Consider the following 15,099-nt stretch of genomic DNA (forward strand, 5'->3'; position numbering starts at 1 on the left):
AGTAAGTCATGAAATTTTCCTATTGTTTACATACCATATGACAAGACCATATCCAGGGAGAGGGGTAAGGGGCTTGACCCCCCCCCCCGTGAAATATTTTTCTGACTCATAAAAACGTAACAAAAATGGATATAAGCAAATTTTTTATGCTTTTTTGAAGTTTTTTTGTGTAACCCTCCCCCCAAGAAAAAATCCTTGTGTAAAACACTCCCTGAAAAAAAAATCCTGGATATGGCCCTGCCATATGGTAATTGTTATTGGGAAATATACAAACATCTTTCAGAGGTGGGGGGGGAATTCTCTTGTTTTCGATGGGGGTTAATTTTCCATAAGGAGGGAAGTTTCTGGGGGATGAGCTTTCCAAGAGAAATTTTACACTTGGGGGATTTTGCCAGAATTCCTATACAAAACTCTTTTTATTTGTCTTACTTTCTCTTTGCTGACTCAATTTTACCTGTGGACATGTCAAGGGGAATCGTCCAAGAGGAAATTTTTAATAGGTTGGAGTTGTCTAGAGTATCTTTCTTTAGGGGGAGGGGGGAACTTTTCCACAGGAGAAATTCACTATGGGGGTGTTTTCCATGGGATAAATTCTCCAGAGGGAAATTTCTGCAGGAGCAACTTTCTACTAGGGAGATATTTGCAGAAAGAACATTCCAAGGAGGTGGAAGGGAATTTCTGGCATGATTTTAAAAACAGAAAAAAAACTGTTTTTCAAATGAAAGTGTATTAAGAACAAATTTTCAGCAAGAATTGTCTGCAAGAAATTTTCTGGGGAGATTTTTCAGCTAGAATGGAATTGTCTGGGGAAGGGGGGGGGGTCATTTTACATGGGAGGAATCAATTTTCCATGGAGTTCGAGCCAGATTTCCTAGTATTATTTGAAAATGGTGAGAAATTTAAAAAATACAAGTTTTTTCAACTGAAAGTAGGGAGCAAAATCAAAATTTAAAACAAATAAGAATTATTATCTGTATGACATGGGTTACCCCATTCCCAATACCTTGCTCTTTACACTTTTTAGAACAAAAGTTTTTAATCATCAAAGTTTTTAAATTAAAATTTTTTTTTAGAACTTAAAAAAAATTACTGTTCTAATTATATGACCCTTGAGTTTTTGGGAGTTGCTCTTAAAGAATTTGGACAAAAAATCAAACTTTAGCGCATAGAGCAAGGTACTGAAGATGGGTCTATCATGATTTCTATTCATTTTAAGTCTTAATGTTGCTCCCTTTTTTTTCAATTGAAAAGCATGTTTTTTTTTAATTTAACAATTGAAAGGGGAGGCTTGTTTCGATGTTGGGAGTGCAAATGGCATTTGATATTGGAAAATTTCAGTGTTTGTTTTCTAGCTCAAAAGCATTAAATACTTTGTATTGGGAAGATGTGGGGACCCACGAAGGTCCAACAAAACTTATTGTCTCTGGTCAGTTGAGAATTACATTTGTAAGTCGGCAGCTTAGAGTAACCTAATTTAACATTCTGGGGCACACCTCCCACACACACACACAAATTCCAGATTGGCTTGAAACTTATACCCTGAACAACGTTATGAGCTGCTGCATTTCAAACAAGAGCTAAGAGCTCATATGGCACTTGTGATGAGGCCAGAAGAGCCAAGAGCTCAAATGATACGAGCTCTAGCAAAATTCTAAGCATTAATAGATTGATTTAAAAGGAAAGTCAGAGGCTTAATGCTGGTCGGGATCTAAAATAAGAGCTCTGAGTCATGAGATCCTTCTAAATATCAAAATTCATTAAGATCCAATCACACACTCATAAGTTATAAATACCTCATTTTTTCTAATGTTTCCTCTCCCTCAGCCTCCCAGATAATCGAATTGGGGAAAACGACTTAATCAAGTCAATTTCTGCAGCTCCCTGACACACCTACCAATTTTCATTGTCCTAGCACATCCAGAAGCACCAAACTCGCCAAAGCACTGAACCCCACCCCCAAAGAGAGTGGATCCAGTGTGGCTACATCAATCACATATCTACAACATTTGCTTTTTCTACCCACCAAGTTTCATCCCAAATTCTCCACTCTAAGCATTTTCCAAGATTTCCGGTTTCCCCCTCCAACTCCCCCAATGTCAACAGATCTGGTCAGGATTTGGAATAAGAGCTCTGAGACGTGAGTTCCTTCTAAATATCAAATTTCATTAGGATCTGGTCACCTGTTCTTAAGTTAAAAATACCTCAATTTTTCTATTTTTTCCAAATTAATAACCCCCCCCCCCCCGCTCCCCCAAAGAGAACGGATCCGTTCCATTATGCCAATCATGCATCCATAACTTGTGCTTATTATTCCCATCAAGTTTCATCCTGATCTCTCCATTCTAAGCATTTTCCAATATTTCTGGTTTCCAAGATTTCTGTTTCCCCCCTCCAACCCTCCCCATGTCCCTGGATCCGATTCGAATTGAAAATGGAGCATATGAGACATAAGGTCCTTCTATACATAAAGTTTCATTAATATCCGATCACCCATTCATAAGATAAAGATACCTCAATTTTCACATTTTCCAAAAATTCCAGTTTCCCCCTCCAGCTCCCCCCAATGTCAAAGGATCTGGTTAAAATTAGAGTTCTAAAACACAAAATCCCTCTAAATATCAAATTTCATTATGATCTGATCACCTGTTTGTAAGTTACAAATGCCTCCTTTTTTAATTTTTCCTAATAACTCTCCCCCCAAGTCCACCAAAGAGAGCAGATCTGTTCCGGTTACGTCAATCACATATCTAGGACTTCTACTTATTTTTCCCACCAAGTTTCATCCCAATCCCTCCACTCTAAGCATTTTCCAAGATTTTAGGCCCCCCCCCCCCAATGTCACCGGATCCGGTCGGGATTTAAATAAGAGCTCTGAGACACATATCCTTCTAAATATCAAATTTCATTAAGATCTGATCATATGTTTGTTCATTAAAATGCCTCATTTTTTTCTAATTTTTCTGATTTAACCATCCCCCCACTCCCTCCCAGATGGTCGAATCAGGGAAACAACTATTTATAATTTAATCTGGTCTGGTTCCTGATATACCTGCCGAATTTCATTGTTCTAGCTTACCTGGAAGTGCCTAAACTAGCAAAACCAGGACAGACAGACAGAATTTGTGATTGCTACATGTCACTTGGTAGATATCAAGTGCCATAAAAAGTATAACTATCTTCAGAGATGAAGCTGAAACTTCCATATTTGGGAGGGGGAGACAGTTAAAAATCAGTTGGACTGCAAATTTTAACATGGAGGAGGGTGATAAAGAAGGACTAAACACACTTTGTTTCAAATCTGCCTAAAAGTTTTTAGCATTTTAGCCTTTTGTGGGACCATATTTAACTTGGTTTTTTGGGGCGCGGGAGAGGGCTAAATATAATTTATGTCTAGTCATCCAGACTATTTTCAAACAGTTTGTGGTAATGAACTGTAGTAAGGAGTGACCCAGCTCAATAGTAACCAAAACTCAAAAAAATGAAATTTTGATACCAATAGTTACATCAAAAGAAACGCATTTTAATGCTGATTTTAAATATATGAGTTTCACCAAGATTAGTCTTACCCATCAGAAGTTCCAAGCCTGAGGATATTTGCCTCATTTTACAAAATAGGGACAAACACCCTCTAAAAGTTATACAATCTTTTAACGAAAATCAGACCATCAGATTCAGTATATCAGAGAACCTTATTGTAGAAGTTTCAAGCTCCTATCTACAAAAATACGGAATTCTGCATTTTTTTTGCCAGAAGACAGATCATGGATGCAAGTTTATTTGTTTTTTTTTTTCCCAGGGGTGATCCTATCAACTGAGTGGTCCTAGAATGTCGCGAGAGGGCTCATTCAAACGGAAATTGAAAGTTCTAGTGCCCTTTTTAAGTGACCAAATAATTGGAGGTCACCTAGGCCCCCTCCCAAACTCATTTTTTCCCATAAGTCACCAGATCAAAATTCTGAGATGGCCATTTTATTCAACATAGTCAAAAAACCTAATAACTATGTCTTTGGGGACAACTTACTCCCCTGCAGTCCCCAAGGGAGGGGCTGCAAGTTACAAACTTTGACCTGTGTTTATATATAGTAATGGTTACTGGGAAGTGTATAGACGTTTTCAGAGGGATCTTTTTGGTTTAAGGGGAAGAGTTGAGGGGGGGTATGTGGTTGGATATTTCCATGGAGGAACATCTCATGGGGGAAGAGAATTTCAATGAAGGGGGTGCAGGACTTTCTAGCATTATTTGAAAAAACAATGAAAAAATAAATATGAAAAGTTTTTTGACTGAAAGTAAGGAGAAGCATTAAAACTTAAAACAAACAAAAATTATTCTGGTTGATCTCCTTGTAACACCACACTCTTTACGCTAGAGTATTTTTATTAATTTCAACTATTTGTTCTACAGCCTTTGTGATTCAGAGGTCATTCTTAAGGAACTGGGACAAAATTTAAGCTTTAGTGCAATGAGGGTTGAACCCCTCATATATGCAATAAAAACATATGAACATAGAAGTTTGTTGCATAAGTTATGTATATTTTTTTACCAATGAAAACATTCATAAAAAAATTAAAAGTTCTAGTTGCCTTTTTAAGTAATCAAAAAATTGGAGGGCAACTAGGCCACCTCCCTTGCTCCTTTTTTCTCAAAAACTTCTGATTAATTGCAAATAATTAACATGCAAATTTTGTTTTAATTATTGATGTGCAGGGAGTCAAGATCAAAACATGCATTAACTCAAAAATGTCTAGAAATTAAATAAAAAGAAAGTTTTTTTTAAATGAAAGTAAGGAGCAACATTAAAACTTAAAACAAACAGAAATTACACCATATATAAAAGGGGCTTTTCCTCCTCAGTGCCCCACTCTTTATGCTAAAGTTTCTTACAGTTTTAAAAAGTAGTTAAGAGAAAGAGTCAAACTTTAGCATAAAGAGTGAGACGCTGAGGAGGAAAAGCCCCTTAAATATACAGAGTAATTTCTGCTCATTTTAAGTTTTAATGTTGCTCCTTATTTTCATTAAAAAAAAACTTTGTTTTATCTAATCCCACTATAGGATGCTATGGGGTTTAAAATACATTGACAGTTAGATAGTGAGGTGAAGTGAACACTATGTGATTCTGCATTTTAAACAAGTATAGCTATCTTCAGAGATCAAGGATATTTGATATCTTCAGGGACCAAATCTTCCATATTTGGGGGGGAGAGACAGTTAAGAAGCAGTTATACCTCATATTTTAACATGGAGGAGGAAGTTAGAGAAGGGATAAACACACTTTGTTTAAAATATTATCTCAAGGATGGTTTGGGAAACTGAGCTGAATGTTTCAGGAAGTATAGGGATGTCAAATAATCCTCTAATTTTGACTTGGGGGAGGGGCAGAAGCAAACCTAAAACAAACATACAGGCCATTAAAATATCATATCTCCAGACAGACTTGGGGGAAAGGTGTCAAAACAATGAGGGGAGGGGGTCAAGATGGCTTCAGCCCTACAAAGGAACAAATAATGCACACTTTCATTTTGTATGAGGAATAATTCCTCTCCCCCCTCCTGTTCCTTCATGCAAAATTCTGATTTAAAAATATAATAAAAAAATTATTGCAAAAAACTACTGTAGGATTCAAAACTTTCAAAAAATATTCAAATTTTGTCCAACATTTAGTCTATATCACAATCTAACAGTTTGATTCTCAAGAAGAAAAAGTTCACATTAATAATTGATACTAACCAATAATAGAACCACATGAATCAAATTAAACAAAAATTATTTCATAGAATAAAAACACTGAGCTTGAAATAAAAAAAAATTCTGTCAAGTCTATATGATGCTATGGGGAATTTAGGTTTAGATGTTGGTAACTCAGTTCCTGTTTCTGGTAACTTCTGTTTGTTTTAGATTGACTTGAGTTTTATATTTGTTATATTTATGTTTGATGCAATTCAGTGTGGGTATAATTTATTCACTGATGGTTATTTATGTTTGCTTGATGACTGAACTATTACAAGTTGTTGTTCCTGGTAGTTTTCAATTTTAATGTAGCCCATTTTTGTCTCTTTTTTTTTTGAAAGCATGCTTTTTGAGACCTTTTTTAATTAAATAGCTAGTTTTAGATCTGAGCTTAATTAATGCTATAAGAATATATTTTCAAACTCCTATCTCTAATCCTTCTCTATTTATAAAGCATTCAGATTTTAAAGAAAATAAGATAACTTTAACAAAAAAAGGCTTCCCTCAGTTTTTCTCATGTCTATTTTTCTTTATCTCTAAGTTTTGAAAAACAATTCAGAAGATCTAAGTAGTTTTTGTGTCAAATTTCAAATGAATTTATTTCACTAACAATTTAAAACCTTGTAAATTAGGATATGTCCAAAGTTTGGGGCTCAAAACACTTTTGTTTTGTCCTTACTTATTCATCAAATCTACTTTAGGAAAGTCTACTTTATAAACACAAAGCTTGTCCTAGTTCATCAATAGTGGTCAGCACCTATTTTAGAGAGGAAGGGTTGACAAAAATATCTTTCCATGGCATAATTTAGGCTCATGGCTACATTTTAAAATTTAAATAAACTACTTTTCAAGATAGGAAAATGTTCATCATCCAAAATGACCATATAGTTGTGTTTATATGTTATGTAATAGTATGTTACAACATAGGAATCCGATAGCCAAAAAATAGCAACACTTGTCAATGTTCTTTCTATACATAATAATGATTACTGCCATAGTTGCATCAAAACCCCAATCTTAATGCCTGGACATAAGCTTTAGAATATGTGCAGATGTTGGCTTGTTTTATTATTTTGTATTTTTTTTAACTTATTTTCTTATCAACAGGTGGTTTATCACACAAATTTTTTTTTTTTTTAAATTATCTGATGATATTAGTAATTATTATATTTGAAAAATTGTTCAGTAGGGAGTCAAGTGAAATGTTTCTTTTTTTGCCATCTGATTATGATTTATATCTAATACTATCCCAGCTATTATGTAGACTAAATATAATAGGACAACATTGCCTAGGCTACTGACAATTTTCTTCAGTTGTTCTTAGGTCAAAATAACCAGCATTCATAAAATCCTTGCTCTGTAGACTATTAAATTTGGTAATTATCAGTATTCTCAAACCTAGGCACATAGTCAATTTTTTTAGGATAAAAATAAGAATAAATATATTACCTAATACACTTTTCAAATAGGCCTATAGTAATCACTATGCACAAAAGTCTATTTTTCTTCTTCAAATTGGCATAGTTAACATCATGTGGTAATGACCAATGAGGAGTAAGCTTAAAAATAATTACCAGCCTACACAATCAGAAAATGTTTATATACAGCTTGGGGAGGGGCAGCAGGTCTGTATGTAAAAGCAGTGATTATTATTATATAAAGAAAGAGCATTGAATGTTATTGTTCTCCTTTCTCTTTCTGATTTATATCTTGCTAACAAAATTAACCAGTTAAATAAGTGATTAAGAAGCCAGTTTGAGGCATAGCAGAGAAATCTTAGACAGGACACTGGTTTTGACACTTAATAAACAATTCTATTGACTAATGTTGAGATAGACTAATCTAGGCCTAGTGATAATAAAAATATTTTTAGTCCTAATGTTCATCAAGGGAAGAAAACAGATACAAAAGAAGAAATATAGGCTACCATTAGATTTTCTATATCCTTTGCATATCCCCCCACAGTGCCCAATACATCCTTAGGCTAAACAAAATAATTTGATGACCTTTCTTTGAACTAGCTTTATTTGGTAATTTACACCAGCTGCTGGTGAAAAACTAGGCTAGGAATAACCACTGGTGCTTGGACAGTTCCTAATTTTGGACAAATAACCTAGTCTACTTTGACTAAAATGCAGGCTATATTTCCAAGATAACAACAGCAAGCTCCTAACCTTGGATATGTATACACTTTTAGATAGCCTAGTTGGGATTGCCTAGTTGGGCTCATTATGATCATGTTTAACTTTTATAAATGGAAATTTAAGCCTAAAGAAAGGTTAGAAAATCCTATTTGAAGAAAATTTGCCTTTTTTTAACATATCTGTGATTGAATCTATGCATTTCTGAGTCTGATTGAAATTGAGAGGCTTTGTACTATAGCATCCAAGATTGGACAGTAGGCTATTTTCTAAAATTAGCCTAGGCTGTGCTTAAACTAAAATGTGTGTTTATAATTAGGCTCTACTATCAAATATCAATGCATTCATAACATATACCATTATATATGGCTAAAATGTTAAATCTAATCACATAGCCTATGCCAGCCTACTTATTAAGACAATTTAGACAAGTCTAATAGGCTAGGCCTAGGCAAGTTAGGCTAACAAATAACAAATTTATAGATGTTATAATAGGATAGGCCTAGTGTGTACTTAGCCTTACTGTTGAGATGCCAATTACCAGTATAAGTTGGCAGTAAAATTCTACTTTTGGCTATCTTGGAGTCAAGATATCTTATCCAAAGCACAAAACATGACAATCCCACAAAAACAAAAAACTTGTTCATATGGCCTATGGCCATGCCAAGCTGCAATAGGAGGAGGACAGTTGGGACACAATTATGAAAACTGCAATCATTATATTTTGAAAGAACAACAAATGACTGATCTAGTCTGCTGGTGTGAGCTAGGCTATTTGTATTTTTCTATTCAATTTCAGCCAAAAATAAACCTTAATAAAAAATATACAGCAATGCAACAATTTCCATCAGTTGAAACATAATTTTGACCTCAAATAAGCACAGTTTGACTGGAAAAATAACTAAAATTAGACTAGACCTTCAAGGCAAATATGGGATCCAATTATAGGTTTGCTGACCATACAGAAAAGAAATGGTACGGTTAGGAATAGCCTAAATGCAGATCAAGGAGAAATTAACATACTTTGCTAAATTACGTACGAAAGTCAACATTTGTATCCTATTTAATTTATAAATCAACATGTTTTGTAAGCCATTTTGGCATTTTTCTTGATGATAATAGTGATGAAAGACAAGATCAAAGCATAATTTGCGGAATCGACATCTATCTTTCAAATACCTTCGAATGGGAAAGTTAAACAACAACTTTAACTTCGAATGGGAAAGTTAAACAACAACTTTAACTAGAAAATTTTAAACCTTTTCCTTGTCTTGTGGCTTACAGGATCAAATAATTTCACAAAAAATTCAAGAATACGATTGTAATTTAAAATAAATAAAATATCCTGAGGCAAGGGGGACTCCCAACCTCCTTTGACTCCTCTATGTTAATGCTAAACAGAATTGCCTCTCAGACCTTAACAATATTCTAAGATTTGGAAGTATGGGATCGTGACTCCAAATCCTAAAGCTTGATTAAATACCAAGATGTGTAATTTTAATGATGTATGCGCTTAATATCTATTAATTAGAATCCCGTACAAATGCTGTGATGTTTATTAGGCTGTAATTTCCAGGAGGGGCTCCACTTCTCAAGTGGGAATAGAGTTGCTCACAAGGTCCTCAGTCTTGTAAGTGCCCCAACAGGGTCAAGGTGGCCCTTTGCAGAGACCTTTGTATGCCCTGCTGAAGCTATCCTCATATATAGGATCTTTCCACGATGATGTTCTGCGTCACCATGAAATTTAACCAGTATTGGGAGAAGGTTTGTAGCTAACGGGACGTATGACCACGCCGTGGGCACTGCTAAGTACACATGTCTATGTCCTCCTCTGCCAGTATTTACGGCCTCCGGACAAGGGTTTCCTGGTTTCTATTATGGGCTCCCAGGGACAAGGTCCCCCTTAGGTCTGTGCCTCTTATGGAGACATAATACACATCTGTGCTTTTGCATTTTGCCCATTAGGAGTACATGAAAAGCAATGGGAGAAGGCGGAATCACATAGGGAAGAAAAACTTTCTTGGACTTAGATTATGCTAATGGTTTAAGCATCCTAGATGAAACTGTGAGCAAAATTAATGAATTTTTAGAGGTTTGGCGAGTTCAGGGTGTTAGTATAAGTTTGAAAATTGATGTTAAGAACACTAAGTCTCTAAAGCTAGGCCCAGTTAAAATGAAACTCTCACGTTTGGTAACGAAAAGATTGATCAAGTGGACAGCTTCACTTACCTGTGTAGTATTATTAATAAAGACGGTGGGACCAATGAAGATGATAAAAATAGAATAGCCAATGCTCAGTGTGTTTCTTTTTAAAAGTTGCAAAAGAGCTTGGAAGAATAGAAAGATAATACTTCGAACCAAGATCACATTACTGAAAGCTACAGTGATGATAGCGGTCAAATATGGTTCAAAAGCTTGGGCTATCCGAAAAAGAGAGGAGCTAGATGTTTTCCAGAGAGATTACCTACGGATTGTTTTGACTACCCAGCTTACTGACTATATTTCAAACAGTAGGCTGTATGAAAAATAAGGTTGAAACCCCCTTTCTAGAGCTATAATGAGAGAAAGACTGATGTTTGGGCACGTTTTACTGACGAAAGATGAAAAATTGCCAAAAATTATCCATTTGGCCAACCGTGTAGGGCTAAACAGAAAGCAGGTCGTCCTCGGTTGGGGTGGGTAAAGAAAGATTTACGGGAAATAAGAACTTCTTGGGAGGGTGTTGAGAGGGGAGCTATGAATAGATTGAAACGGAGAAGGAGCGTACGTAGCTGTGTCGGCCTCAGGCGGCTTGGTGTTGTGGTCAGTTGTTAGTAGTAGTAGTAGCAGTAGTTGTATAAGCTTGATGTGCTTTTGAGGATGATTTTAATATATGCGTTTTGTCTTGAGTCAGTATTTTAGTACTGACACGTCATGCTCTTGGGGTGGACCCCAAGGAGTCACAGCCATGAATCTGAAGCGCTGCATTCACTTGATTGAATGTTTCTTACTCAACTTGAAAATAAATCTCATTAATTAAAGTTATTTTCCAGGCTTTTAGAAATAATATTTACAATTTATAACATGTTAAACACAGCTTAAATGGCTGCCTTGCTGAAAGCGGAGAGTTGGGGAAGGAGTGGAAAAATCGTTTTTCTGAGACAATCCCGGTTTAGATTATAGATTTCATCTTTCCATTTTCAGAATATTTGATTTGATTCCTATTAATTTTTTTTTTCTCATCTGAAAAATTTCCTAAGCGGATTTGATGTGTAATTTAAATTTAATGGAAACATCTTTTGTGCATTACCTTAAAACACTCCATCTTGTCATTCAATTTGTTTAAATTATGCAGTCTTGAAACCAAAAAGTTTTTGTTTGGAGTGAGGAAAAGACCAGAAATGTATTGTTTATGGTGATATTTTTCAGGCTATAAGAAGTAGTTACTCGACTAAGAAGTAGGACTATGAAGTACTAGTAGCTACTTCCCGCAGACTTGGCCTGGCATCGACATCTATAGTAAGCTAAATGGCACCTGTTCACCCCCTTTGACCGAGAACGAGTCTACTAGGCATACATCATAATGTTTCCCCATCAGAGTTACCTTTAAGTTTTTTTTTTTTATTATCATTTAACTTAAATGTCATGAAGTCAAATTCCAAATTAGAACCAAGTAAATTTAAAACGAAAAGAACTCTTTATTTCGAATAAGCATGCGAATTATTTTCTAAAACTTTATCTTATCCTACTACAATAATACAAAACCAACCCCTAAAAACATGAAAAGAAGAGTTAAAATAAATTAACGTATAAAAACGAATACTATATGATATTATACAAAATGTATTTTACCAATATTTTGCAATATAGATAGAATATTCCGAAATTCCTTCTTTTCTTCATTCTTTTCATTTGTCTCATTTTCTCTTTAGCTGCTCAATTTTAAATGTGTAGTGGAATCTCCTGGGGAGTGATTTCCCTGGGAAATCGTCCGCAGTGTGGTAATTTTCCGAAGGAATTGTCTTTGGAGGGATGGAAATGTCTATGGGGAAGTCCGCTGGATACCAATATTCAGGGAACAGCTTGGGGGTTTAATTTGAAATTTACAGGTCGCCTAGGAGAAGGAAGGGAGCAAGAACAGAAGGGCTTCTTCTTTGTGATAGGGAGGATTACTAAAAAAGATTATATATCTGATCCACCTAAATAGCTATGCACTTTAAGCCCCAAAGGGCGTTATATTTTATTCTCTTCCAAATATTGAAGTAAAGCATTTGAGCAAACAACTTTATAAATACTTCTAATATTAATCATCAATAAAAAATAATATTAATTAAAACAAGCTAAAATTTATGAAAAAAAAGAATTCGAAATAAAAAGTTTCTCAAAGAAAATTAAACGGCCATATTAAAATCTAAGACCAGCGAACATAAGGTGCTATTATAACTCAAACTTAAAAATGGCATTTAGCTTTCTGAATGATGGACTTCTGGCCCTAAAACACGCAACAAGAATTTTATTGCTAACAACTTTCCAGCCGGAACAAGACTTACAAGCTTCTTCATTCATCGTGAGTCCCGATTCATGAATATATTCCCTGTCTTTCCCAACTGAATAAGCAAATTATATTTTACCCTAACTTCATACTTCCTTACCTGAGAGATGACCTTCTGAAACTCCTGGCAAGTTTAGCTCAGAATTTCTGTACTTTACTGACAAATGGATAAATGTCAGCCAATGTCGTAAAAGTTGGCTTTCAAATAATTGAAATTGTTAGGCCTCAATAAATGCTAAGTGACCAACTACTGCAGGCTAGGGATCAATAGCTCATTTTCAAGTCTGCACAATGCATTGTTTGGATAAAAATGTATTTTGGGTCTGCCTGAACCTAAAGTGACTGGCCTAGGAGGACATACCCCACCCCACCAGCCCCTCCATTTTTATTCGAATGGTTGCTCATAGAACAGAAGGTAACTGAGTAGTCTTCCTAAGATAAGTTAATGACTCTCTGACAAATGACTCTGAAGTTTAGCCTGAAAATGCCACCATAAACTGTGCAGTTCTATCCCCCCCCCCAACTGTTTGGACTGCTTAATTCAAACAAATAAAATGAAAAATTGAAATGTTGAGTGTAATCAACAGTAAGATGTCTACAATACATTTAAATTACGTATCGAATTCGCTTAGGGAATTTTTCTGATGAGAAAAAAAAACTAACATGAAGTAAATAAAAATGTTCTTAAAATGAAAAGATAAATGTTATTCTCAAAACCGGGATGGTCTCAGAAAAAAAAAGAATTTTCCCACTCTTTTCCCTTGACCCTTCGCTATCAGCACGGTAAAGCTGTGATTTATATGTTAAGAACAAACTTTGGCCCTCATTTTCAGAAAAACCTAGTGCCGACATAAACTTTTTTATACCCCCGGATATCCATGGTCAAAGGACTTACTGAAGCAAGCTCCGAACCGATAAGAGGTACACAGTTTCTGCCAATCCTTAAGCCCTTTATATCCTAAATACTAAAAACAAAAAGAATAATAGGGAATTTTTTTAAGACAGTGGGAAACAAATTAGAATGAATATTTTGGCCCTATGTCCAAGGACCGTCCTCAGCAATACAAATAAGAAAAAACAACTTACTAGAAGATAAAATCTATAAAACTAAAATAAACAATTTTTCAAAACAGTCCCTGTTAAGACAGTGTTTCCCACTGTCTTAAAAAATTCCCTATTGTTCTTCTTGTTCTTGGTGTTTGTGATGGAAAGGCAGTGTGGTCTTCGTCGTTATTTACCTTTATGTCCTCCTACAAAAAATGTAGATCCCTTCGTCCAATGGACGATCTGTAAATGTTTTAAGGTGATCTAAGAAAAAAAAGCTTTTAATCCTTTTTTGAGTCCTTTTTTTGACAAACCTTTTTTTTAAATCAAGAAAGATATTGAACCCTTAGTTTTCAGCAGAACTAGGGCGGTTGTAATCGAGAAGCAGATTAAATCAGATAAGAAATTTAGTCTTTTTATTACTTGTATCCCCATGTATGTTCCTGGATCGTTGATGAAGCCGACATAAGTACTATCTCTGGATATGAGGAAGTAAAACTAAATAAATGTTCCCTAGAACACAAACAGAGAATCTTTATTGAATTTATCTTAAATTCAAAAATAAAGGTTTGCTGACAAGGAGTAGAGTATATTAGATGGTCAAATGTATTGGAGTCATACATACGGATATTAGAGGCTTTTCCCTTAGATCGTAGATATATTGAATGAACAGTTTGGCTTACGACTTATCAAACCTTGGCTTTCCAATCGCACATTTTTGCTGCGAGACATGACATAGTAGTTCTCAATTGATATTAAGCTTGCCACCACTTTTGAACACGTTACATTTTGTTCATGCCGTTCCCGGTCGAGCAAAGAATTTGACCAAGATGCAAATTATACTTTGAGTGGAGTCTAGACAAGCTTGGCAGTTCCACATTCGGAGTGAAGTCCATTTTAAGGATGCTTGAACAGTTGTAGACGTTAAAAACAAGAATGAAATCAATCTTTCATTTCTACTATAGCAACTTGCCATCAAATATGCTTCGTTGACATAGGGTGATGAAACACATGTTTAAATGGAAGGATTGAAAACTTCACACTATAATAAAATCGAATGGTAACTCTTCTTCCACTTCTCAGAGCTCAAACTATGTACTCCTCCACAATAGAAATCCATTTTATGTAGTAATGATAGCCCATTCAGTTTCATCAAAAGAATTGACTTTTCATGGAGACTTCAAATATATAAAATGTGACAACTTTTTGCAGCAACAAGTCACCTGAGCTTAACACGGCTCCACTCGATCCTCTTCCATTCAGATCTGTCAAAAACTTTATTTTTCAATCCCTCTGACGAAGTTCTGATTTCCTTTAAATTCTTTCTACCGACCTCTTTCCATCCATTCGAGAACCCATTGCTTTTCGTTTGACCCCAGATGAAAAGCCAAAAAGTAAGATTATTGGCGTTCACTAAAAATGATGGCTAGTGTGCATAATCTTTAAAACCCAGGGATAAAGGTATCGGGTGATTCAAAGACTTCACAGTTATTAGTTTAAGTGTAAAGGGCCACCAGACAGGATAACCTGTAAAAAAGTGTAAGAAAATCTAAGGTATGGAAAAAGAACTCGAATTAGCAGTGCAGGAGAGGGGTGCCAGAGGTTTTCCTTCAGTTCTTCCCTTCAAATGGGTAGATTCACATCTACTGTTTTGACCT

At 35.3% G+C, this 15,099-nt stretch overlaps 1 protein-coding gene across 1 annotated transcript in view; it reads right to left on the minus strand.

Moving 5' to 3' along the window:
- LOC136031295 (uncharacterized) overlaps positions 1–8,963 on the minus strand; it is a gene marked incomplete in the record, with an annotated part of 55,118 nt that extends 46,155 nt beyond the window's left edge. Inside the window, 1 exon segment of the mRNA XM_065710743.1 lies at positions 8,890–8,963.
- Between the last annotated feature and the right edge of the window lie 6,136 nt (positions 8,964–15,099).

This window comes from Artemia franciscana, chromosome 9, assembly GCF_032884065.1.
Source record: "Artemia franciscana chromosome 9, ASM3288406v1, whole genome shotgun sequence".
Taxonomy (NCBI): Eukaryota; Metazoa; Arthropoda; class Branchiopoda; order Anostraca; family Artemiidae; genus Artemia; species Artemia franciscana.